The sequence below is a fragment of the Molothrus aeneus genome, chromosome 6 (assembly GCF_037042795.1).
Source record: "Molothrus aeneus isolate 106 chromosome 6, BPBGC_Maene_1.0, whole genome shotgun sequence".
Classification (NCBI taxonomy): domain Eukaryota; kingdom Metazoa; phylum Chordata; class Aves; order Passeriformes; family Icteridae; genus Molothrus; species Molothrus aeneus.
In genome coordinates this window covers 18,470,668-18,496,714 of record NC_089651.1, presented here as the reverse complement: position 1 = coordinate 18,496,714, position 26,047 = coordinate 18,470,668, and the positions used below count along the sequence as shown (strand labels likewise).

At 43.6% G+C, this 26,047-nt stretch overlaps 1 long non-coding RNA gene across 2 annotated transcripts in view; it reads right to left on the bottom strand.

Moving 5' to 3' along the window:
• The window catches only part of LOC136557660 (uncharacterized), a 35,592-nt gene extending 9,624 nt beyond the window's left edge, over nucleotides 1–25,968 (bottom strand). For both annotated transcript variants that reach the window (XR_010783785.1, XR_010783784.1), the window contains exons 1-3: nucleotides 25,879–25,968; nucleotides 20,518–20,602; nucleotides 14,862–15,412 (exon numbers count right to left, since the gene is read on the bottom strand). This is a non-coding gene — a long non-coding RNA (uncharacterized lncRNA). The remainder of the gene's footprint in view (nucleotides 1–14,861; nucleotides 15,413–20,517; nucleotides 20,603–25,878) is intronic.
• Between the last annotated feature and the right edge of the window lie 79 nt (nucleotides 25,969–26,047).

Genomic DNA, 26,047 nt, shown 5'->3' with positions numbered 1-26,047 from the left:
ACTGTGCTGGCATCTGCCAGCTGCAGCTATGTGTGCACAGTTACAGCAGAGGTGTGACTCGGAGCCGCTGTCTGGGGTCAGGGCAAACCTGCAAAAGTTGCTCGCTATAGTCCACCTGTTCCTTCATAAAAGAACTCTACAGCGGGATATTGGGAGTAATGCTGGTTTGTACCAAGAGGAAAGATCTCCAAAAGCCAAAACACTTAATGCAGCTTTGCTCCAACGACGGGTTCTCCTGCCCTTTCTCTCCTTCACTGTTCTGGACAAGCTCTTTTATCCATGACTGTTACTATTCCCAGCACAAGGTGGCACTAATATTCCAAGAGAGGGACTTCCCAGCCATGCAGCCCTGCTCCCGGTTAAGAGAGCAATGTGTATTAGTTTCAAGTTGTTTGGCCATTTATTGTTTTCTATGTGAGGTATCCCGGAGTGCATCTGAGCATTACATGGGGGAAGAAGACAACCAGCCATGCTCAGCAAGGACAGTTTGGGAATAACTTGGTGCTGAATGCTGCTGTGCTCTTACCGGTTTGAATCCTTTTGCATTCCACCAGGAGTTTACCCCCTCGGCACTTTCCAGCCTTCTCCATGCCTGTCTCTCGAGTTTCCTCTGTTTCCGATGGTCAGAGCAACTCCTGCCAAGAGCAGGCAGGCTGCCCGCATGTGCTGCTGTGCCCTGCATCCTGCTGGGAGCCACTTACCACTGTGTTAAAGCTCCTTGTGCAAGGGGCACTACAAGTAAAGGGGCAGTGGGGCATGAGGGGAAAGGAGTGGAAAAAAGCAAGCAGTGTATCATCCTCCTCTTGTCCCCTGAGTCTATAGGAATTCTTTCTTGGTTGAGATCCAGTATTAACACTTGCCTCAGGAATGCCGTAAGGGCTCTTGAGGGGGAAGGGTTGTTGGCTGGTCTTGCAGCTCTCAAAATCAAGTGAGAGCAAGTTGGCTGCTGCCTGTCCTGTTGCTATGCAGTACTTTTAAATTAGTATTTGCTATGGGGTTGTACCTCCATGCTATGTGCTCGTAGCTGTAGGAAGATCCTGGCCATCTAAGGCAGCATCTCTTTCTGGAATACTGAACTCTCTCATGTTTGGTTTTCTTGCTATTCTCCCCCACACAGTGAGATATTTATTATCTGAGCAGACCTGGTAGAATAATTTCTGTGAAGTCTTAACAAAAATGATGGATGAATACAAAAAAATGAAAGATGTAGCTGAACACTACCTGATCTTCCTTCAACCTAGTCTATGTGGCCGTTTTCCTTTGTTCTGCAGCCCTGCCTTGCTGCTCTCAGAGAAACCATGGGGTTTAGTCTACAGACTCTTACTTTTGCCCATGCCTTTTGTTAGATCAAGAATTACCCAGAACAATGCAGCAACAGTCTACCACATATCCCAATGGTCTTGAAGGGGATCAGAGTTATAGTTAGCAGTTAGTTCCTTAAGGGAACAGAGCAGTGACACGTCTTGAAATAGCATTGATCTCCTAAATGCTGATTAAAGTGCAGAGAAAAGACATTCTGAAGAGGTCTAAGAATTCCCTGACTGACTGGAACATCCAGTCAGGGGTGACAATGGTCAGGGATACAGGAAATCTTGGTTGGCTATTATAAGTTGCTTGTGTGCCTTTGAACTGGGTTCCAGAATCCAAATTTTACTTGTTTAGTAAAAGCAGAACAATATCTGAAAGTCTGGCTTAGGTTGGGTGCTCTAGAAGTCAAATTGATTCACAGAAAGGAAGGTGAGAAGATAGGAGGCTCTACCAAATCTATAACATCTATCAAAACAGTATATTAAATGCTTTTAATCAGTGACTGAGTAGTAATATTTATCAGTGGGTAAGGGGCCCTGAGAACTGAGCTTTTCCACAGCTTACTGGGAAATGCCCCTGCCACAGCTAGCAGGCTGGGGAGACAAAAGGGGATTTGCCCCCTCACTGCAGCCCTTCCAGTCTGCACACGTGATCTGTGGTCGAGGTGAGTTGGTGACAAGCACAGTGCTGTGCACTATAGAGTCTGAGCCATCCCATGCTGCAGAGTAGCAGTCTCTGGAGGAAAGGAGCAGTTTGTTTGAGTGCCTGGGAATCAAGACTTCTTGGCTGCATTGCTCAGGGAAGATTGCAATGGGTATTCTTTTGTGTAGTCCTGAACTTTTCCACCTTATATTTATTACTTCTGTTCTTGTGCTTCCTTCAGACTCGCCTTACTAGACTTGCCTTACACATCACCAAAGCATTTGAAGGCTCCTCATCTGTGATCTGTCTGCAAAACAGAGATGATCTTGCCCATCACCTAATAAAGCCTTTAAGTCCAATAAAGCTATAAGCTCCTCAGGACAAGGACTTTTCCTAGTTAGGCAAATTTTGATATGTAGTATAAGCCTTGAATTAGGTACCTGTATCTCACATAGTTAGAACAGTAAAATTATTAGAACACCTCTTTTTTTCTTTTAGATTGTAGAAGATATAGGGCAACAGTGACTTTCCTACATTCCTTTTTATCTTTTGGAAAAGCTTTTACCTTTGCCCTAACCTACCATATCTGTACAAGTGAGACTTGCACCTCTTTTATGTTGCCAAGCAGATGGAGCTGCAGCCAGTAAGAATCCATTTAGACTAAATAAATGTTGCAAATCCATTATGGTTCTCTTGTTGGCACCTGTAGACACAAAAAAATTATGTGCCCCTTACAGGGTCTGACTTATGGCAGGGCTTCCCAGTGCTTGGCAGGCAGGAGTGCTGCTGCACTTGACTTCAAAATGGTGTAAGAAGGAGGAGTCTTGGCTGTGGAAAGCAGCTGTAAAGCCAGGAGGAATGGCTACGTGTCTTGTGACCTTTGCTGATTGCATGATTGCCTGACGTGGTATCATATGATAACTCTCAGAGACCATTAAGAATCAAGCAAGGCTTTCTCACCAGGATGAAAGGTTCCACAAAGCTGTCACAGCACGTGCAAGTATACAAGGTGGATGACTTTGGTCAAACTCCAGGGATTCAGAAAGTGTTCTTTTGTTTCCTTTTCTTACACTCTGTCACTGCTTTCTGTTTACAGGCAAGCCTGTCCCCCTCTCTGTAAAATGGAAATAATTCTTTTCTCATTTTGAATTGTGTGCATTTAAATCATCACTTTTCCACACCATTACTCATATCTCAGTGTCAGCCAGTATGGTATATACTCATGAGCTGTTAAGCTCAGCAGAGCCTTTCACCTCTCTAGGGCTGGTTCATGTGGGTATTTACTGGCTGCAGTAACATGCCATTTTTCACCAGCTGGTTCTAATCTTATTGCAAGATCTTCTCAGCTAGCTTCACTGCAAAGATTTTAACTGGACTTTGGAATCCTAAAGCAGCAAAGATTAAGTAAGTGGTGAATATTTCTCACCATGAGAGTATGTTTCAAGGTCATTCTTCCATTTCCTCACTCACAAACTCTAAAATTTATTTCTCTGGCTAGAAATTGTCAATCCTTACCAGCACTAAAGACTGGAACTGGTGATTTCTGTCCAGTTCCCAACAAAGAGGAAATTGTACTCCAGCATTCACTCTGAAAAGTGCTTGCAAGCACTGTTTCCTGGATCCTTGCCTGTTGTGCCACTGGACCACTCCAGTGGTTTGAGAGTGGAGCATGGTCTGGGTGGTGCTTGGAAGCAGCACCAAGCAGGGAGAAGACAGTGTTGCTGCTGTCTGCACAGGCTGGAGCAGTGCTTGGCTGTGCAGGAGCCTGGAGGTCACAGCTGACTTCACCAGCTCAGGCTCCCGTAGCCAGGACACAGACTGTCTGGAAGGGCAGCACGGGGGTCTTGCACCTTGCCCTCTCCAACTTGAGCCTGTCTGCCTGTAAACTCTGGGGTGCATTGTTTGCTTGAGAACTGGTTTGGGTTGTGATTTTTTTTCGGTCAAGTTTTCCCCAGGAGAGGGAGCAGTCCACACAAATGATGTCAAAGGGAATGAATCTACTTATTCCAGCTCCAGCTTAACCGTGTTTGCGGTATTGCTGTCAATACCTTCTTTCCTCATGCTCCTCACTATCAACTTTTTTTGTTTCACCTTCTGACTCCTCTGGTAACCTTGCAAGAGCTCCGGCAGTGTTTTGAGATCCCTTGGAGGCTGGCATTCAGGGCAGGAATTGCACCTCTTTGCTCTGTAGCCCCTCTTCCCACCACGGTACGCCCTAGGCTGCTCCCAGTGCCTGGTCCCACAGCCCACATCTGCCTAACCGGGCCCTGAGTCAGAGTCACTTAATTCCCAGCACAGAGTCCCACTTGCCTCTGTCCCAAGCCACAGGGCAGTGGCTCGGCAGCAGCTCCTCTGGTCACTATGGTGACAGTGGTCAGGCAAAGGAGGACATTGGTTAATTCAGGAATTCAGGGCTGCTTTGCTGACAATAAAATCTCCTTTTTATTCTAGCAATAGTAACTTCCAGGGCTTGCTGCTGCTTAGATATCCATTTGGAGGTTGACTGCTTTCCTAGCAGATGATTATATTTCCAGTAACATATGCAGAGAAAAACAGAGGAAAGTTGGGGGTTGTGGAGTTCAAAACCACTGCTGCCAAAGTTCCTGTCTTCATGGTGTCTTTTGTTGTGTCAGGAAAAGTTCCAAAGCCCAGTAGCCTGGTTACCACTTAAGGAATGGATTGTGGTTTCTTGTTGACTTACTTCACTATTTATTCCTTCCTTTTCTTCTTTCTTTTTTAAATAACGAAGGTGGGGGATGTAACACAGCTAACTTTGTGATACTCAAGCCTCTGCTGCATTGTATCCCAGTGCACCTGATATAAAACCACCTACTGATGCATGCTGTGATTCTTAGCACTGCTGTAAGCTGAACCACTCTGGGAAAATTTCCAAGGAATAATGGGTGGAATTCTCAAGGACAAGATGAGGAGGACAGCACAAGGTATCTGTTCAACAGCATTCCTGGGAAACTAGTGTGCCAGGGAGGCTGTCACAGAAGTGACTGGCATGAATAATAGTATTACTCTTTATTTTGGTGTTCCACTGGAAAGATTGAAGAGGTTTTGTGTATGGACGACCCTCAAATCAAGGGCAAAACTTGAGTAGGGGATTTTGAAGCAAAGACTTGAAGTTATAAAGCTGTTAGGGGAATAAACTGTTTTCACTGGATGAGATCTGCAGCTGCCAGCTTAGAGATGGTCATCTTTGGTAAAGACATTCCCTGGGATAGATGCAGTCTTTTAAGAGCACATAGCTGCAACAATTGCATCTCTGCAGTGAGCTATCTGAATGTCTGATACAAAGACTACAGACACATGCTGTGATTTTTAATGCTACTGTCAGCTGAACCACTGGGAAATTTTCCAGGGAGCATCGGGCAGAATTCTGAAGGACAGATTGAGGACAGCGCAAGGTATCAGTGCTAGCAGCACTCCTAGGAGACTGCTGTTCTAGAGCCATAGCCTGAAACAGGGTAAACTTTTAAGATTTAGCCTCTTTTAAGTTGGTACAAGCAGCCATGCTGAAGCACCTGCAAAAAGCTTGTGTTGTGAGCAGCCCCCTCTACTCCCATTTAACAGTATGTAGGCCATGCTTATGTGCCCTTTTCTGTACATGAGCACAGCGGGATTTGAGATGTGAAGCTGTGTGTGTCCTTTCTTTGGGTGGAGGGGTATATTACACCTGAGCAGTGCTGAACTTCATGAGGCACTGGGTGGAGTATGACAGTTTGCTCTGTCTCTGTTGGTGAGTGTTATCAGAACCATCAGATCATGTAGTTCATGTTGATTTTGCAGCCTGGAGGGTGACACTACACAGCAGTCAGGGTAAACATTTCACACAGCAGCCAAAGTTCACTCTTGCAGGTCTGAGTTGTCATCTCTGTTTCCAGGTTGCATTGACAAAACGGAATAAAAAAGGCAGGAGGTAAGTGGAAGTGGGTAAGGCAGTTTAACTCATATCATTGATGTGTCCATTCAAAGGGCAACATCAGTCAGCTGAGCATGAGTAAATTCCCATTTATGAAGGCCTGACCTTAGACTCCGGACCTCCACAGCTGAAGAATCACTATAGGGCCATAGACTTACATTTTTATTGAAAAAAGCATGATATGAATGTCAATATAAATACCATCTCCACCTCATCCTTGTAATGTGCTCTGAGATAACAGCATGTATTATTTCATTTTGCCATCTCAGCATAGACCTGTTGGCTGGTACCACCCAAGGGACAAGACTCTTAAAACAGTTTATAATCTCAGTTTCATAATCTTTTTGTTCAGAAGACATCCCTAGGCAAGGAATTCCTGCTTCCTGTTAAGGCTGGGTGTGCAGCAGATTTTGTCTGTTGATGTTGGCCAGTTTCTTTAGGCTTCATTTTAGTGTCTTTTTAGCTCTTTGCTTCCATGCTTCATTACTTCAATTGTGTGTCTTAAGTTTTAAAGTTATTTTCAGATGTTTCTTCCACTTGCTGGCATTGCAGTGCCTGGATATGTCTGTATGCAAAAGCACAACAGTGATGCTTAAACTGTGACAGTCATGTGTAGTGGGTCTCCCAGGATTTTCATTGTGTGCCTTTTTGCTTGAGTCTGGGTATTTATTTAAACATGGAGAAAAACTACCAAACAGGATAGGTTCTTGCAAGAAGCCAAGTTCAGCTGAAGTTTTGGATGTGGCCTTAGATAAGTTCTGACAACTGCTGGGCTCTCTCCCTTTTACTCGCATACAAATCTATGTAGGGAAGCAGTTCCTGTTTAAAGGGTTGTGATTTTGTCAGTTTGTGTAGGAGTCTGGTTAAAGGGCACATTCCCAAGTGCTATTAAGAAGAAAGAAGAAGGAAGAAGAGGACATTTGTTTAGATAGCTCTTCTCTACTGCCCATCGTCTCCAGATGAAAGATGTTTTCAATTCTATTGTGGGATAGAGAAAGCAGCCCAAGTTCACAGAGCCCAAGGGTGGCATTTTTCAATAATACCAGCTGCTTCACAAGCCAGTGGCTGATTTGACCCTCCATGGTAGTGGCACCAGGCCAACACTGTATGCTCCAGCAAATCATTCCCTCAGGCTCTGTAAATCCTGTGCTATTGTCCTGCTTCTGGGGCACTGAGAGGACACCCTATGTCACTCATGCACTGAGAGCAAACTATGCAGCAAGGGTGGTGACAGTGCTTTAAGCTGCTGCACTCAGCATGCAGGGATAGAGCTGAATCCCTAATTTTGGAATATGAATAGCCAGACCACTGCCAGTGAGTGAGCATTGCTTGTCTGCTTTGGCATTTGCAGAAGTGCACGTGCCACGCTACCTGCTGAACATGAGGCTCTGGAAAATAGAGGCCTCCTGAGCTGTGAATCAGAAACAGAGCAGCTGACACCATGGACTGCCCTTATTCCCAGCTGGAAGTACTATTTGCTGCAGTTCAAACTGACACAGCCTCCCAGCCCTTCCTGCTCTGTCTCTCCTCTGCTCTTACAGTCAGCATGTACAAACCTTTTTGTTACAAACTGAGATGCTGTGTGAGAACACAATGTCTTCACCCAGAGCAGAAAGGCAAAGTCTCTTTGCAAAGACTTCCACTTATGAGGGACAGCAGAAACATTGGTCCAGTAGCCATGTTTGAAAGCTGTTGTTTCTCCTATTTCTATCAGTGTCCTGCCTTTCAGCTGCACTGGAAAGGGATAAAGACTGTATGAGTTAGCAAGAGACAACAGAGAAGGTGAGTGGCATTTTCATGAAAGATGGTAACAGGAGAAAGGGGGAAAAGGTAGAAAGAATGGAACAAGCACAGAGGTAAGAGTGACCTTGGCAGGAGAGAATAACAGACAGTGATGGCTCAGGAGAAGGAAGGGCAACAGACAGTGGAAAGGGGAGACCTTGGAAAGATTAACGAGACTCAACTGTGCTGAGCCAGAAGGACCTTGCACTGAGATTTCCAGACAACTGTGCAACCATCTTCTCATGCAGTGAAAGACATAAACAATCACACCATGTGGTAGAAAGCAGAAATACAAGAGTAAGGGATTTTTCTGTTTCCTCTCCCAATCTGGTGAAAAATTTTGCCCTTTCTCCACAGCTGGGTTTTCTTCTAGAAGCCATTTCCTCAGAAGATGATGAATTTTGCAGTTCCCCAGAGTCTGGACTTTAACTATACATACAGTATAATGCCTTTGTTTGAAGTAGTGTCGTGCACAAACAGAAATCTGAGATTTTATGAGTGGTAGACTGATAATGATTTAAAGGAAATTCCTCTCTCTGTACAAGTTAAGACATGTCAAATTAACTCCTCCTCTAACATTTGTGGCACCTTCCATGCAAACTAGTCTGAGCAGGTAACATTTTTCATCTTCTTTGAAGTTCTAGTCAGTGGCAGACCCACTGAGACACTGAGTGAAATTTGTCCTATCAACTCCACCACACACTTGGCAGGTTCAACAAAGCCTGTAGTGTGGATGTCTGTGCACTGTTGAGTTTACAAAACCTTGAAGCTGCCCTAATTTTGCTGATGTAACTCTCTCTTGAGCCCCAGAAGTGGTATGCAAGAGCTCAGGTGGCTGTTTCTTACCTTTATCCTCAAGTTCATTCCAGTGTACATGGAGGACAGGCTCTACTTTTCCTTTAGCAATCTAGGTAGGGCCCCATTACTCAGCTTTGCTTCAGGGAAAAGTTGAGGATGGATTCTCTTGCCTACGGGAGTACAAAGCGAACAGGAAGCACCTGACTGGGCTCTGCCCATCCTGTTGCAGTTCAGCGCTTCTCTAGATGTGTCCTTGGCATATGGATTTCTCCCTTTGCTCAGGATTTGTGCGTGACACTGGGTCCCAGAGGAGTAGCTGCAGCACAACAGCGGTGTTCTCTGTGCAGGGCATGCTCTGTACAGTCTGTCTCTGGGTACAGCATTTGGGAGACCTGGCCAAGGCAGCTTGCCTGGCACACTACAGTCCTGGATGTTCCAGCTGGGAGTGCCACCCACCTGTCAGCAGTGCTGGGGCTGCAGCTTCGGTACCCAGGCCTGCAGCTCTGTCTGTCTCTAACTGCCATCCTGGGGGATCCCCAGCCCGATGGCTTTGGCAGAGCCCCTTTCCTGCTGAGCCCCAGGCAGCAGCAGCTTTCTCAGGTGTGCTTTCACGATACTCAAATGGAGGCATCCTATCCAACAAGCCTTTCCAACTGCCCTACATGCCTGGGGAGAATTGAGCTGCCCTCTGCTAGTGCTATAGGTCAACAGTGACAACAAATGGGTTGAACATTGGAGGAATCTCTCCTTTGAAAATCAAGATTATTGGATTTTAGTAGATTGCCAGCATAGAGAAAATTAGAGTTAAGTGAATTTATTTCTTCCTTCCTCTCATATTTATATATTAAATTAATATTTTATATTCAGCAAGTCAGTTAACTGTGCCTGCAACTGTGTATGAAACACCAAAATTTGCGTTAATTCTTCTTGCAGAAGATTCTGCACATCCTGCCTGTGTACAAGATATGTATCTACAGCTTACTTAGGAGACTTTAATTTGCACAGGGTGACTAAAAGGTATTTGGGAATAGCTGATTCAGTTGTCCCTGGTCGTATGTTCCTAACTCAAATCTCATGAATGGGGGCAGATGGTGGTATAGAACCTCAAGTATTTGATTTGGTTGATGGCATCTTGTTTCAAGTAATGCAAGTGAACCTGGAGACAAGAAAGGAGATGTTATTGATGGGTGTTTTTCCAGAGGTTTGCACTGCTAAGTTGGCAACTAGCCCTGCCTTCATTTCCCCTCAAATTGACTCCTCTACCCATTTTGTCAATTTAAATGCCAGCTACAGTGATTTACATTCTTCCTTTCTAGAAGTGAAGTTTTTTAACCAATTATGAATGAGCAAAATATGTTTCTTGACAGTCATTTTATCTGTCCAGAAATGAAAATAATTAATCCAATGGACGGAGGTATTTCACAGTTAAATAGTTCAGAAAGTGCTTTTAGGATGTGTTAAAGAAGGCTCCATACTGTATCTCCCTTCCCACAACAGCCCTAGACACTGGAGAGCAAGTCCTTGATATGCTGGGCTGGTGATTAGTGTGGTAGGGACAAAGGTCTTTTACCAAGCACTGGTTTGCAGAGGTGGGAAGTTTTAAAGATATAGGAAATCAGAGAAGTGCTCATCAGAAAATTTAACTCATAGTGTCTGCAAGGTGTTTCAGTGTTGGATAAGTAGGGGAAGATGGAGACAGCATAGGAAAGATTATTACAAAAGCAGACATGGTCTTTAAAACTATGATAGCTTTTCTTGCCTGAAACAGGCAGATGAGCAACTTCTTTTTCTGGCTGTTGGAAGCTGTTGAATTGATGGGCTGCAAGCAATTTGGCCCCACAGCTATGGAGGGGATCACTCTCTAAAATGATCCAGCCTGCCTTCCAAGGTTGTATCCAGACCCACAGCATGTTTAGAAAGACACTGGTATGTTGCTGATTTGTGGAATTTTTGTTTCCCATGGTGATTTTGCCTCACAAAGGGGAGCTGGGGCTAACACTGGAGCTGGAGGGAAATTTCTGATTTGTGTGGGGCTTGGAGGGGAGAAGAGGGAGCCCACTGTTACTGTCTCAGAGGGGCAGTGGGCTACTTCTATGAGAAGTGCAGGCATTTCCTAGAGAAGGATCTCTGAAGTACCTGCTGACTGAAACATTCCAGGCATTCCTGCACTGTGCTGCTAAGCTCCCACAGCAGCAGCTCAGGCTGCTCAGGCTGCAGCAGCCTGGCCTCGGCAAGCGTGTCCTGCTCAGGGACTGACATACAACTCTCATTAGTAAATTTGCTGTGTGAAGTAGCACTGTAGGCTGTGAATTTACAGCTGCAAGAGAAGATGGATGTGATTTTAGAGTGCTGCTGTTGTGAACAGATCTGCCAGGAGCAGGTGAAGGGCTTGCAGTGGGCTACCAACTACGGCATTTTCTCCAAAGATTCCCTGGGTGCTTTGTGCACAGGCTGGAAACTGTACTTCTCTGTAGCCCTTACCCCTCCTGTAGCTGCTCTTTCAAGTTGTGTTTGCATCTACTGTAAGGGGCAGAAACTCACACCATCTCAGTGTCAACAAGCTTGTAAATCATCTACTTAATAGTCACAGGTGAGATAACATATTAAATACTAAAGGCACTAAAAAATCTTTCCCACCTCATTCACCCTCCCCTCCAAGTACTGAATCTTGTCCAAAGCTGCACAAACAGGATTCTAAGATAAAGACCTTGGGTAAGAATTACTAAAACAAACAGAGCGTGGCACGGTTTGTTAAGGGACTGGCTTCTCAAGGCCAAAGGGTGGATGTGGAAGAGCACACCACACACCTCACAGAGAGGAAAACTAAGAACATTTTAAAAGTACATCTTGGAACAAAGCCCTCCTCAGAAATCTGTAATATTTTAAATAAGTTGATATAGCATGGGAGGAGAATCATACAAGTACAATGCAAAACATATTCTCTGTGATTTCAGTAACTAGCAGCACAAAAGCTTTCTAAGAAGTAGAGGGATTCTACTTTGCTTAGCGTGATGCAGTGGAGTTATTCAGTTAATGAAGTTCTAGCAAGGAAACTACATGCTCCAAGCTACATTTCTGTGTTTCCTTGAAGTATGCTTTGAAAGAATTTACCATTCAGCTGCAAACTACCTGATTCTGAACATAAATAAAAGAGCAGGAATTTCCCAGCTTACTTATTCCCTGTCCTGCCATGTGCAGGAAACCTCTCCATAGCAGGACAGCTCCTGGGGGCATGTTAGATCAGTCACCATGCTGTGCCTGCCTATTGATGGCTGGCTCAGTGTCAGGGTTTCTTTCCTATTTTTGTTGTTGCACTGATAAAATCCACTGCTAGAGCATTATCTGCTATTGACAGGGGATACATTCTGATCTAAAGACAAAAAACTTCATGTCTGTGATCTTGCTAGCCCGTCACCAGCACCTGGGGGAGATATTTGAAGGTGGAATATGATGAGCCACAGGACTACAGTTTTAAGTGAGTAACACCTCAAAACTTGTTCCTTTTGCAGGTTGACTTTTTCCCCCAGAAGAATATGTGGTCTATAACTTTAGTCAGTGCCTAGGGGTAATCTCTACATCCCCTTGACTCAAGGCCTGTTTAACTTTCCTATGCTGCTGCAGAGCTATTGTTAGTTTGCAGATAAGGAAGTGTTATCATTTTAGCACAGTCTAAGAGAAAAGGATAGGAGGGAGCAATTAGATTCTCTCCTGTGTTACTCTCTATCTGGTGGCAGGATTGTCCTTCACACTGATCTCTCAAATGTGGTAATAATAACAGTAAAGTTTTATTTTTACTGGTTATCAGCCAAAAGCAACAACTAGGCTAAACCAGAAAATACCATCCTTTCTGCCTTTGCAGCATGTGTGCTCAATCTCTGTGCTGATGCTGATACTTCTCTAGCTCTTTTCTGAAGAAACAAGGAGACACAGACACCTTCATCCCTCCCCAAACAACCTGGTCTACCTAATCCTGGCCATCATCTGAAAACAGGCCCTCTGCCCTCTTCCCAGCAGGCCAACATACATTCCCACCCTCCCAGTGCAAATCTGCAACAGCTCCCTTCTGTCCTAGCTTGTTTCTGACATTAAGACATAGTAGACTTTTCACAGCTAAGTGTTGCTGCCTCTAGCAGTTGCTACCTCTTCTTCATCTGTATTTGCATGACAGTCTTCTGTTGTTTTCAGGGGGCTGTATCACAAACAAATTGCCAAGTTTGGAACCAAGGAAGACAAATGATGTGTCTCACCAAAAAGCCCCTGTAAGGGCCAGAACTGGGAAAACACATGGACTGATCCTTGTGCGAGCACTTTGCATCTCTCTGGAGCGCAAATGCTCTTTAAGGACAAAACAGAGACTGTCTCACCCAAGGTGTTGAGGAGTATACAGAATTTAGGTGGCTCTAATCTCATATATTTCTCCTTTAAAAGAAAGAAACCTTGCTGCAAAGGTTACAAACCAAAAGAAAGTCTGGCCCTCCTGCTGGAACAAAAGAGCATTCTCCTGGCATGCTTAGCTTTCCCTTCATTTGTGTGAACAGTGAGAATATAATCAGGAGGGTAAATCCTGTTCAAAAAGAATTCAGAGTCACTTTCCATGGTGTACATCATCATTCTAGATATCTGCAAAGTAGAGGTGTACACCAACCTAGCCAGTCTGGGTTCTTATAATAGCCAAAGGAAAGAAACTAGCAGTTGTTTGAAGAATTTTCAGGTTAAGTGAACCTTGTCCTTGGTGCTGTTGACTGCCCACAGGAGTTTGGGCTGAGCCGAAACACAGGTGAAATCCCACCCTTGGTGTAATAAAATCCTAGAGGAGATCCTAAGACCTAAGTCATTCTGCACTGTGAAAGGAAGATGTAGATCACAATAAAAGTCTAAATGAAATACCTATTAAGAAAAAAAATCCTTTTCAGGTTGTGACTCTACCAACTTTGCACAAAGATGGATGGTTTTTCAATAGGGAAAAATGGGTGTAACATGGGTGAAGCCTGTAGGCTTCAGTGTGGGAGACTAAACATTGCAGGCAGGAAATCATCCATTTCAGGGCTGGCTTGCTGGACTCTGTAGCCTTACAAAACTGAAGCTCCTGTGGGGCTTGCCAGTAGGTGCAAATGATGGAAATTGAATTTTCTAGGAAGGCAGGTGATGGCTGCAGAGCACTTCTATTTTTGTTTTTTGAGGTCACCCTATTTGTTTTGAAGTCATTCTAATCCAGGACAGAAAGGGACCAGGAGCTGTTTTTTTTGGCTACAAACTCAGTTTGAACTTTAACTGAGCAGTGTCTTACTGTGGCATGCAGCCATGCAGCCACGAGGAATGATTTTGAAGGGCAGCAAGAGGCAGCATCCCTCAGGCTGCACTGACAGACTGGTCATGCACAAGTGCCAGAATGTCCTGACCCAACCTGGTGCCATCACTGCTGGACCTCTGCCTCGCACCTCCTTGGGATAACAGGACTGCTGGGGCTGTGCCAGGGAACAGCAATGGCCAGGAAGGTAAGGGGACACTGGTGTCCTTCTAAAGACAAATATAGGATGTCCCAAACCAAACAGGTTAATAACAGGGAAGAGGTGGCCTGGTTCTGCTCTTGTGTTGACACACTATGTGGCTGTGGGTTTGTCGTCATGTTCTCAACAATGAACCTCCAGGAGGAGGGGAATTGTCCTCTTGTACAATTTTCTAGTCACAAGACAAGAAGATAGCTGCACAGTTCAAATATTCTGCATGGGGAGTATCTTACTGACATCCTGCACACCCTGTCACTGAGCTAAGCAACTTATCCATCCCTGAATCAAGCCCTTCTTAGCAATAGCCTTGGCAGCCATAGCCTTGGCATGCACACGTGAAAGAAGGAAACCTCTTACAAAGGTTTAAATAGGCTTTTTCATTATTCCACAAAGAAAAAAAACCTTATCCACTGGCTCTTCATTTAGCATAAATGCAGGTTTCAAAGAGCCTTGCAAAACAATGTGTGGCAAAATCTATGTGTAGGAATAAGAAAAGAAATTTAGGACTTATGTTTGGAAGAGCTTATTCTTCTTTGAATGCTCTGTAAACAGTCCTAAAACCTCTGAGTGACAGGAATCCTACAGATATTGTGCTTGGAGTCAAAATTAAGTAGGACTTTTTCCTGTTCTTGTGCAAACCTGGAATTATAAAAATTTTTGCTTGAAATGGTTGATGATCTAGAATTATTTCTCATAGCAGAGCCAATTGCTGAGATAGAGTATTTTGATACTTTGCATGCCCAGAAAGCACGCTACTCTTATATGCTATTGTTGCGAAGCTGGGAGAAAATCCTCTACATAAAGTAATGGCTGTGTCACTGGTACAAAATTGCCCGCTTGAACCCAGCACTAGAGAAGGGGAGGGAGGGAGGAAATGACACAACAATCAATCACACCTTCCTTACAATACTTTCTTCGCTCTCATGTGGTGCTGAGAAATGCAAAGCAGCTCAGGAGATCTTTTGTTTTTCTCAGCAGAAAAGGTGCACATGGGGTCCAGAGCAGCACTTCCTGAAGTTAGTTCCTAAATTAGTTGTTTCAGCGTTTGCCTAATGTAGCTGTGATTCTATTGGGTACCATGCAGCTTTGGTTCTCCAAGCTGCTGCTGAATCTGCTGCTGGCATTTCTCCAAATGGCAGCACAAGCTTTCCCAGGCCGCTGGGGCACAGATCCCACAGTGATATGCGGAGGAATGAGTGCTGTGGTCCCTCTCATCCTCCTGCCCAGATGCAGCAGTGAATCACTCCGTGCATCATCAGATGTCTGGCTGTGAGGCATGGCATGTTTTGATGAGCTGTATAGCTGAGATTCCTGATGTCCTACTGGAATTCACGACAGAGAGGTCCCATATGCTGCCGCTGGATGTCCTTTGCTCTTCCAAGGCGGTGGATTTGCCAGGCCCAGAAGTTTGAAGAGAAGCTCAGGCAGACATCCACCTGGCCAAATCCTGTCCCAAAAAGGAAGCTCATTTTGAAGAGGACTGGCAAACTGAATTCCTGTGACTGATATAGGGGAAAAAATATGGCTACAACAAGCTGGGAACCACCATGTTTGTTTCAGCTGCAGAGGCTGGATTGCAGTAGCAAAAATGACCCTTAACATCTCACTAGTTTGTTAACCAGTGGACAAAGGAACCAATTGTGCAATTCGTGCACAGATATTGTGCAGAGCAATCTCTCAACTACATTTGTAAGGAAGGGGTTTGAAATTGCACAACGTGCTGAGGAATGATACATGTAGGCATTTTGTCTTACAGATATTGGCAATTAGAAGGAATGGAGGGATAACTGAATTTACTTTGTTCTTCATTCCATGGAGTATAGGGAGGCTCAACCACAGCAGATACTGCAGGCCAAAAGTATTCAGTTCGGCATGCATGGGATGTGTCCATGGCAAGGAGAGTCTGCACAGAGTTCAAGGGACAATTTTCTGCTCAGTGCTATGGTGTTGTGGAAAGCATATCACAGTAAAGATGTCACCTAGAGAATGTTTTGTTGGGCTAGTTAGATATTAGAAAAAAGTTCTTCACTGAAGGGGTGCTTAAGCACTGGAACAGGCTTCCCAGAGAAGTGGCCATGGCACCAAGCCTGTCGCTATTCAAGAAGCATTTGGGCAACACGCTTAGATTGTTCAGCCTTTTTTAAGGTTGCTCTGCATGCAGTCAGAAGTTGGATTTTATGATTCTCATGGGTCCCTTCCAGCTCAGCATATTCTATTATTTTAATTAGCCTGAATTCAGTGCCTAGTTAGGTATTATTTACTTCCAAATGTTATAATTTACATCGTGTCTTGTGTGGTGCAATGCTCTAAGCATTGATTCCAACAGAGTTGTTAAAAATATTATTAAGAAAACAGTGTTAGTCTGAAAGCCAAGATAATGCATAGAATTATTTTCTGTGCCTTTAAATAATAGAAACAATGAGCTATTCTAAGAAATAGAAGTAGGCCAGGTTGAGCTGTTTTTATGTAAATGTACTTATCTGAAATTGCTCAGAAGAGGATCTTCATTTTTGTGTTATAAACCATTTTCTTAGCAACTTATTTAGTCAATACTGCAACTACAGAGCTACTCTTAAAAAGCGTATCTACAACACATGAAGATTTAGAGCACCTGGCTTACGTTATTCATAGTCCACTGATACAGACTGGTTTGAATGGAATATACATGCTTTTTTCTCTAACTGCTGCCTAAGGACTTGCCCAGACAGCAGTGCCCAAGAGACTGGGGAAACTCATTCTCGTTTAGATCTCTAACTGTGAAACGTATCCAGAAGGATCAGTGCTTGTCCTACTCAGAACAGTTGGGATTCAAGGCTAAGCAAGGGAAACCACTGTATTGCAATGGAAGAGCAGATTGCCTGTGTAGATGTGGCTCTTGTTAGAGTACCTCTTGTTAAAGCAAAAACCAGCTGGATGCTGCACTCCTTTTCCCTTCCAACTGCTTGGAGCTTGGAGCTTCCTCCAACTGATGAGAGATTCCTATTTTCTAAAGTATTGAAGACAGTTTTTCATTTTGATGTTCAATGTTTTCTTAACTTCACATTCCTTTTTCTGCTTGTGCATTTGGTTTCGTGTAGCAAAATATATAAGCAGGAATCTATAAGCAGGAAAAGGTACCTGCATATAGTCCCTTCCTGCTTTTACTGCCCCGTAAAGAATAACTTGTGTCTCACTCTCCTCTTCCCAGATGTTACATCTCTCTGGAGTGTAAATAACTGAATAACTTAGTACTTAAACATGATGTTATACCTTTGATTTTAGCACATCAAAACTAGCTTCTGATAGAGAGTGTCAGTATCAAAAGTGAAGGCAAATGCTCTGTTCTTGTGAATTCAAACTGAAGTGATCACTTTGATGTCGATCTCAAATGAGCACAGAGGGAGCAGTCCCCTCTGAAGTGGTTCAGTCAGCACCTGTAACCTCTTCAACTGCAGCCCTATCTCTCATGGGAATCAATATTTGAACCAATATTGACTTAGGACTCAGGCATGATTTATATGGCAGTCTTGGTATTGCAACAACTGCTGTGTTACTCAATCAGATTCCCAGATGACTGGTTAATACATAACAAACTGGATTTGTAAATTCAGTCGGCACATGTTATCATCAGAATGGAAAGGGGAAATTAATTCTGTCATGTTGCATTTAATTAATAAATCTGTTAAATACCTGTAACTGAGTACTATGTGCTCTGCTTAAAGAGGCAGTGGGTTTCATTCTATTTCCAGAGGGTTTCTAACCTAGATTAATTTCTTGGTGACCAGTCCTTTATAGTTATCATGAGTAATTGTTATAATGAGTGTTTCAAAATGGAAGCAAATTAGGATTAAATTAGTTACTTAAAAAATTTTACATTAAAAAGCTCTGTAGTGTACAGCACTATTCTGGTAATAATTAACAGTCAGCTTAATTCTGGGGTCAAAAACCAGTCTACAGCTGTTATGTTTAGGTAGTTTAGGTGTATCACAATATCACTCTGGCTGTCTATAAAGTTACCCTCACCTCCCAGGCATTATCAGTGACTGTTTCTGAAGGAAGGCCATTCATCTGAATGATTTTGAGTGTTTCACACAAAAATCCACTCCACTCATTTTATGCCAATATAGCAATCAAATATTATTGAAAGTCTAAAGACCTGTACAATAACAAGATATTGTTAGTCAAAGATACTAGGTCAGAGGACTGACTTAAAAAATGTTATTTGCTCTTTTGAGAGAATTTAAACATATATATATATATATATATATATATATATATAAAATAGATGAGCACAGAAAACTTAGAATTATGTGTTTCCTCCTATAAATAGCAATATGATTTAAATCCCATCACATAGGCTAAGAAATTGTCAGTGTCTATGTAAAACAGACAAGACCTGTAGTTTTCTAGGTCTCAGGCTATCACTGTGTGTGCATGTGTGTGAGGAAGAACACAGCCAGCCCCTGAAATGCTCAAACCTCTTTGTTTTGGTGACCCTTCTGTGTTTACTCTGTCTGCCCTCCACGTGTGTGCTCCAAGTCCAGTGACCTAGTCTTTGGCAGTCAGTTCACCATGAATAATCACACTGTGTCTATTCCGAATAATTTTCTAACTCAATGACCTTTCTTTAACCTCAGACTGCTAATTGTTATCACTGGCAAGGAACAAATGGGTTTGAGTGAGGTGAATAGGTGAAGCTCTTGCCTAGAACATATGTCTTGCCCCAGGCAGAGTTCCACTGCTACCACTGCTGCAGGCCTGGCTCCCCAAAGATTCCAAAACTTCCCTCTGCCACCTCCTTATGCTGACTGTTAGAGGTTTAATGGCCCATGAGGAAATAACCAGCTAGAAACCATTCTTTGTCTTAAATGGGAAACTGCCAGGATGCCATAAAAGCAATGCCAATTGCTTAAGTATAATCAGTACCTGAGTCAAAACTATGGTGTCTGGAAACCATATCTGGAATGCACCTTTTTACATCCTAACATAGGGGGAAACTGCACCTTGCTTGAATAACCAGCAGTACTGGAGTTGCAAGTTCCATCACAAATCAGTTATTTCAGCTTGCTATTAGTCCATTGCTATGCATGCTTAGCATAGTGAATTGTTGCATAACAAGTAAAAACAGAGTGGAAAAAAAGGTATTTTAGAAGTCCAAATCATTCTAAGACTAGTCAGTGACCTACCTCATTATTTGGATCAATAATAAATTTTGAAATGTTTTAGAAATGTATGCACATTTCTATTTTACTACTGGCTGTTTTTCAAGCAACATATTGATGTGGGTGTGTTCTGGAATCTTTTTATTGTGTTGTACTTAAATATAGACCATTTACTATCATGGTAATGGCAGCTACATGAACATGAGAAGGAAGTCTTCTAGTTGGCTTGCTCCTGCCTAGTCTGTCCCAGTGTCCAGTCAATGCTTTTGGGTCCTTCACACAGACTCTGAGCATTTTACACAAGCAGTGACAGTGCCTGGTGCCTTGTTATAGTGCACTACCTGCTCTGTCCTACATGATTCTCTGCAGCCTTTTATTAGTGGCCATAACTACATCTACAGTAGTTATTTCTGTGGCTTTTTTCTCCCTCCCTAGTCACCACATCATACCCTCCTGAGTCCGCTTCCTGTCAGGGGAGCACGCCCCACCTTGTGCAGACAATTTGTCCATGTTGCACAGGCAGAACTAGAGGTGGGTCTGGAATGTTATTCCTTGTTTGGCTCCCAGCTATACACTTCCACACGGGAATTCATAATGCAGAAAACTATTAGTCTAATGCCTGGCCACAGCAGACATATTGGAAAAGATACAATTTAGCATAGTTTAGAATTTTCTCAGTGTTTTCCAGTAATTTTTAACCCTAGGAAGAGTTGCAAAAATGTGTTATCAAAGAAAAGAAACTGTATTCAGTTTCTTTTTCCACTGAAATTTATCCCAGTGAGGCTACAAAGGATGTGCAAGGAAGGTACAGATGGCAAGTGGCAGGTCTGTTCTTGGACAAGGTAGCAGTAGGGTTCCAGCACAAGCTGGGGCAGGAAGGGGAAGCAAAGCGCCTGTTCCTCTGCAGCTCATGTGACTCTGTCACAAAAGGCCAGTGCTGGCAACCCTCACACAGGACATTCTTCAGCAAGCAAAGTTAGCAAGCAACAACCACCTGATGGGTGAGGACCCCCTGCCCCCACCAGTGCCTTCCACACATTCCTCCAGCCTGCAGAACCAAGCACAGCCCTGACCTGACAAGCTGCTTCTCGCTCACAACTAATAAAACCACAGAAGATTAAGAGGGTAGAGAGAGCCAATTCCGTGCAGGTAGAGAACTGGTTACTATAGCAACTCTTCTTCTTTGAGCATAGGCTGGGAGGGACTCCCTCGCAAGGGGATTTCTGTGCAGTCCCCAGGCTGGGGAGGGAGGCTGCTACAAGAATCCCGTTTGACAGAGGTTTCGTGGCTGCACTCTTGAACTCTGTCGGGATTGTGGGGGGTGGTGCTGGGATAGGGCCGTAGAAGAGTTTGACTCTTGTCCAAAAGTAAAGCAGATGTTGGAGAGCCTGTATTTAAAAGTGATACTCACGTCATGGTGTATTGTTCTGTGGGTTGCAGCTACATCTGAAGCTGGTGTTGCACCACAGTACATGTCACAACCAGGAGTGTCGAGGCTACAGTTGTTAAAAGACATAAGAGAATATTTAGCTTATTACTACTGGATTTTTAAATCTGAGATCCTAAGAAAGTTTCCCAGATATATTTCTTCAATAAGCCCAAATTAGTGCAGAGTAAGAAATTAAGCATCTTGTAATATAATAAAGGCTTGGTCAATTTGACTCTGGGAAAAGTCATTCTCTGGGACTAGGGCCAGGTAATGTTATCTTAGTGTACTGCTTGGAGTACCTGGCACTGTACAAGCTCTAGGTCTCTGTGGTTACCTTAGACCAACACAGCAAATGAATGAGCATATTATCCTTTCCTAGGGCTGCTTTCTGGTGGAACACACCCCTTGCATTCACAGGAGACACAAACACCAAGCAGTGCCTAGGGTAAATCCCTCCCCTCTACCCTCCTTAACCCTGTATGCTCTGGCAGGTATACTTCAAGGGCCAAAGTTGCACCTCGGTTTCTTGCTAGTATTTTGTGATGGAAACTAAAAAACACAGCAGGAAAATGAAACAACCTATGATTGTCTCAAATTTAGTCCTGAAGTTCTCTGTCTCACAGCGTCAAAGCACAGAAGATGCATATTCTTTTGGGAAGGGACAAGCAAAGGGGGCTTTAAGTGAAATATTATGCTCCCCTATTCTCCCTAGATTGCTTATTTTCTGCTTTTCCATGCACTATTTTTGCTGGAGACACAGATCTAGGAGAATGTTGTCCGCCATGATCCCACCACCCTTCCTATCACTGAGGAAGAGGAAAGGGGCACAGGTGTGCAGCCTCTGTCTTGCAGCTGCATCTTGTCTAGGTGTCTAACACAACTGCAAACCTGCAAACCTTCCGAACCCCTGTCTTTCAAAGTAGCATTTTTTTGGCTGTTGATACAGGGAATAAGAAACAGCAGCCCTCATTTTTATTTAAAATTCAGCAAGTGTTTTACCAGATGTAGAACCAAGGAATTGAAAAACAAAAGCAGGCTCCCTGCTCCAAGTGCAACCCGAATGCAGGACTAGTCTAGGAGTACTCTGCTATGGCAAAATGCTCCCCTCTGAGCAGTGCACTGAGGAGGTAAGCCAAGAGGCAGAGGGATTCAAGGACAGCCCCAAACTCTCACCCAGACTGGAACAACTGCACAGTTGCCATGTCTAAGTCTTGGCCTCAGCCTAGCTTCAAAAACTCACTATCAACCTGCTACTGGTCCATAAAGAATCAACAATTATCAACAACTACCATTATGATGCCTGCAAGCTTTCCAGCTGAAAGAAGTATCTGCACTCTCTCATTCTCTCCATGCCATGTGGCAGATCTGGCCTTAGATGGCATTTGATCTTGCCAGTAAATTCTGCTGCTGCTTGCAATAAAAGAGAGAGACTTGTGACAGAAAGTTGAGTGCTTTATGAGTGAGAATTGTAGACTTAGCTTTTTTGTGAGCAATAAGAAATATCTGCTGTAACAATGCAATTGATGTGAATAAAATCACATAAAATTGCATCAATCCAACAGCAGTTCCCTTTGCTGCAGGTATATAAGTTTTACAGAAAAAATGGGAAAAAATATTCCAATAAGCTTTACTGAATTACAAATTAATAAATTAACAAAAGGCTCGTATTATTTTGTTATAGACAAGAGACATGATTGACTATTTCCTGATTGAATATATGATTAAGGCCACACTCACAGGCAATGAAAAATAGAAATTTCCTTCAAGACTTGCAGAAGTGTCTCCTTTACTTCAAAGGACGTAGTGGATTCACTTACAATTATATTCTGTTCAGCCATTGAACTAACAGATTACTTGCTCATGGTATGGAGTTGAAGGCAAAGTAAATTACAGAGAAAGAAAATGTGTTTTACTGTCTGAGAGGAAGGAGATTTCTGTGATGAGCAGTTTTGTCTCCCTCCATGCTGACAGCAGAGGTCATACAAAGTCTCAAGGCTCTGCTCACACAAGAAGTGGGAGCTTAGTCCAGCTTGTGCCTTGCTTACAGCAGAATTAGTCATTATGTGTTTGTCTGCAGCCTAACCTTCCTTATCTCAGTTACTTCCTTCATAGGCTTTAAAGCCAGGTTATCCAGGGGATACAGGCAGCTGAGGAATTATTCTCTTAATAGGTCTCATTTATTAAATGCTACATCAAATTAACCTATGAGATTGAGGTAGAAGTTGAACATAAATACAGAACACACATCTGCTACAAAAGTGTGCTAATGCAGCTTGGTTGCTATGGTGTAAAATGCAACATAAGGATCATGAAGACACAGTTTGCCTTTTCCCATTACTGAAGAAGATGGCTGGGTGATTGACTAATCCATGGGATAGGATATTGCATTGGTCCTAACAACAATGTGCTTCTAAATGGAAACAGACATCAGTTGCTCTGAGAATGTAGGTAATCAGGCTTCACAAACCCAAGTTCAGTACTTTAGTCAGTCAGTCAGTCTTGGAGCTTCTGAGCCACTAATTCAGTACTTAATTCTCTTCTTTAAGGTTTTTGGGGTTTTTTTTCTGATGTCTTTTAGGTTTCAATACATTCTGAAGTTAGCAGAAGCCTTAATTTTGTTAAATTCGATTACAAGTATTACCTAAGTGTAACTGATTCCTCCTCAGGAGAAGAAAAATATTGCACATATAAGTAGAAGAAATGGTTTTGTTTTCTTTTTTTCCTGTTTTATTTGAATGTGGACTTAAGACAAGCACATCTCAGTAGGTCTCTAAGAAGAATACCTCACTCTGTTGATCTGTCTAACGCATACTGCATGAAGAAGAGCAATATAAATTTCTGGTGCATTGCCCCTCCTGAATGCTTTGAGCCAAACTGGGGAAGTTCTTGGATAACAGCAGAAAATTTTCTTGGATAAGAGCAGATTTCTTTTCCTAACTTTCCACATACTCTGCTGAGTTTTGAATCATGATTTCAGACCATGGACTTCATATCTCTGGCACTGCTGCCTAGGATTTCAGTCAGAACAAGTTTGTGCCACAGCTGCCACATTGCTTCCTGTCCACTCCAACCAACCACACTTGAAATGCACAATGCAGGGTACCCGGCTAAAAGAACTCCTACCCACAATGTAAACATGAGCATAATCGTAAGCAATAACCAGTATTTACTTTTAGACATAATGAAATAAAAATAATTTTGGCAAGTAACATATCTATTTGCTTTCATATCAACTAAACCAGCAGTCCCTTATGATTATTCACCTTATGCATATCACAGGTTCTCTTAGGAGTATCTTGTTCTTGCCTTTATTGTGCTGTCCACTCTTGTGGCTCCCCAGGAGAGAGACTGTGTTTGTTGGAAAACACAGTCAACTGTTTTCAAGTGAGTTACACCCTTTTTGCAAAATCAACAATGAATGGCTGTGAGTTGCTCACTGCTAAGAAAGCATGAAACCAATAAAAGGTGTCATGAGCAGAGCAAAAGTCTAAAGGGAGCACGCATGTGGCCTTCACATGGATCCAGGGTCCTTATCAAAAGGGAAGTCATTAAAGGACTGAAACCCAAGCTAAACTTACACTAAGAAAGGGTGTGTTGTGATAAAAAGGTTATAAAAAAATAGTTCATTATTTTCCTATCTCCTTTTAAATTCTCTGATATATTGGAAGAGATTATTGGAGGTTTTGAACCAAAGCTTTTGGACAACTGTCAGTGAAATGGCAGTAGCAACAAGATGGAGTTTTCTTGTCTAATAAAAGTGGGTAGATTTCTCTATATCCAGGAAAAACAAATGTTTCTTTTCTCTGATTTTACTGCCTTTTCTGATAGTAATCTAGAAAAAAAAAAATCAGTCAAATAACTCTAATTAGGAAAAAACCCCCAAGTCCTGTTACTCATGCCACCATGACAAACCAGTGTGAAGCTCGAGCACTTGGAAACAGAAGGGCCTGTGTGTAAGGCAATTTTTTTTTTGCTATTTTCACCACTTCTTCCCACATGTTTTTTTTCTGTTTAGCTATTCAACATCAGTAATGTTGACAGGTACTTGAACAGGGTCCTGAAAAAGAAAGGACTCCTCTGCAGTCCTGAATTGTCATCTCCAGCAGTAACTGCATGTCTCCTCTCCAGCATCCTAATCTGTGCCTGAGTTAAAGGATTTTATTTCATAAATGAAGAGCTGAGGTATAAAGACAAAAGAAATCTCTGTCTCTTCTGTCCCACCTTGGCATCCCTAACTCAGACATCACTCTTCCTCTTAACTAGGGTCTGGTATGCCTCAGTCAAAACAGCTTTGGTTGTGCTGAAGCTGCTTTGCCAGCACAAAGCCTGTTCCAAAGCCAGTTCTGGAGGTTTCCTACCATTTCCTAGAAGATCCATAGGCTCCTTGGGGGTCTTCCAGCACTAGAGTGCTGAAGTGAAGCATGCAACAAAATGAGAGAGTAGCCCGTTCAGTGAAATAGACTGGGGAAGGGTGAGGGAAGGAGCCTATCAGGAGCTCCCTCACAACCCAGCAATCCCCAGTTTTAACAATGATCACCACAATAATGGCAACTTTTATTACGAAAGGCCGCAAGTCTCTCGTATACAGAAAAAGACCATCAAGGATGAACAGCCAAAGGAGAAAAAAAAATAAATCAGGGAAGTGCAGAGGTAGTTCAAGGCTTGAAGGGATTTATTGCTTTACTGCTCATTTATGACGAGGTGATATAAGATATTAGGCGACAATCCCAGCCTCTCCGCTGGAGGGGCGGGACAGCCGCGGTTCCTCCGGCAGGCTGTGACATCACCGCTCCCACACTCGGCTGCTGCGGGGGAAGGACCGTAAGGCAGGTGCTGGCGTTTCCCAAACAGGAAACCGTATTTCCAATGCCAAAACGATAAGAAACTCAGCTCGGAAACACTGCGTGTAGACATTATTCTTGCTCCCGTAGCTTTACCCTTCTGTTCAGGCGCGATCCTCTCCCGTTCCACGAGAGATCAGTTTACCACGAGGGTATGAGCCGGCCCTCACACAGTAACTAAGTAACTCGGTAACTTTCAGTAAGGAGCGGACTTTAAATAAGCGTATTGTTGGTTGCCGCGACCGACTTCGCACCGTGCGGAGATTTCCCACATATTTTGGTGTCACGTCACGGAGCGAATAACACCGGCGCGTTGCGCAGCCCTAAGCAAGGCCAGCCCTGCCTGAGGGGGTGCTAGCTCCATCCAGCACCGCATCACCGCGGACCCAGTGGTAGCAGCTCCACGGCACAGAGTATCGTGAGGTGTCCCCTCTCTCCCTCTCTCGTTCCTTCCCTTTCTCCCTCCCTCCTTTTTATCGTTCCTTCCCTCTCTCCCTCTCACCTTCCCTCAGCGCTGCCCTCAGGCTCAGCCCCCGCCCGGCGGGCGAACGCCTCGTGCTCCCCTCGCGTGCGCGCACCAATCACAGATGCCCGGAGGGGCCGCGAGCCGGGTGCGCGCGCCCGCCCTCTCCCTTTCCTACCCACCCCCGCTCCAAGGGCGGAACCGAGAG